The sequence below is a fragment of the Penaeus monodon genome, chromosome 28, assembly GCF_015228065.2.
Source record: "Penaeus monodon isolate SGIC_2016 chromosome 28, NSTDA_Pmon_1, whole genome shotgun sequence".
In the NCBI taxonomy this organism is placed as follows: Eukaryota; Metazoa; Arthropoda; class Malacostraca; order Decapoda; family Penaeidae; genus Penaeus; species Penaeus monodon.
In genome coordinates, this window is record NC_051413.1 from 23862507 (window position 1) to 23862714 (window position 208).

At 30.8% G+C, this 208-nt stretch overlaps 1 protein-coding gene across 2 annotated transcripts in view; it reads left to right on the forward strand.

Annotated features, from left to right (window-relative positions):
* LOC119591424 (dipeptidase 1-like) overlaps positions 1 to 208 on the forward strand; it is a 285765-nt gene that overhangs the window by 254089 nt on the left and 31468 nt on the right. The window lies entirely within an intron of this gene.

Consider the following 208-nt stretch of genomic DNA (forward strand, 5'->3'; position numbering starts at 1 on the left):
ATAATTGAAAGATTTTTTTTTCTTTTAGTGTTTAAGATTCATCAAAGTGTTGCGAGGATTGCATTTCGGGACGAGGCAATCTGAACGCTGGAATGAGATCGAAATGAAATTAAGTATAAATTATTTCATAACTTGCTTATTATCGATTTTTGCATCCGTGTTGCTGATTTTCTTTACTTGTAACCAATTAGCAACATCATTTTATGTA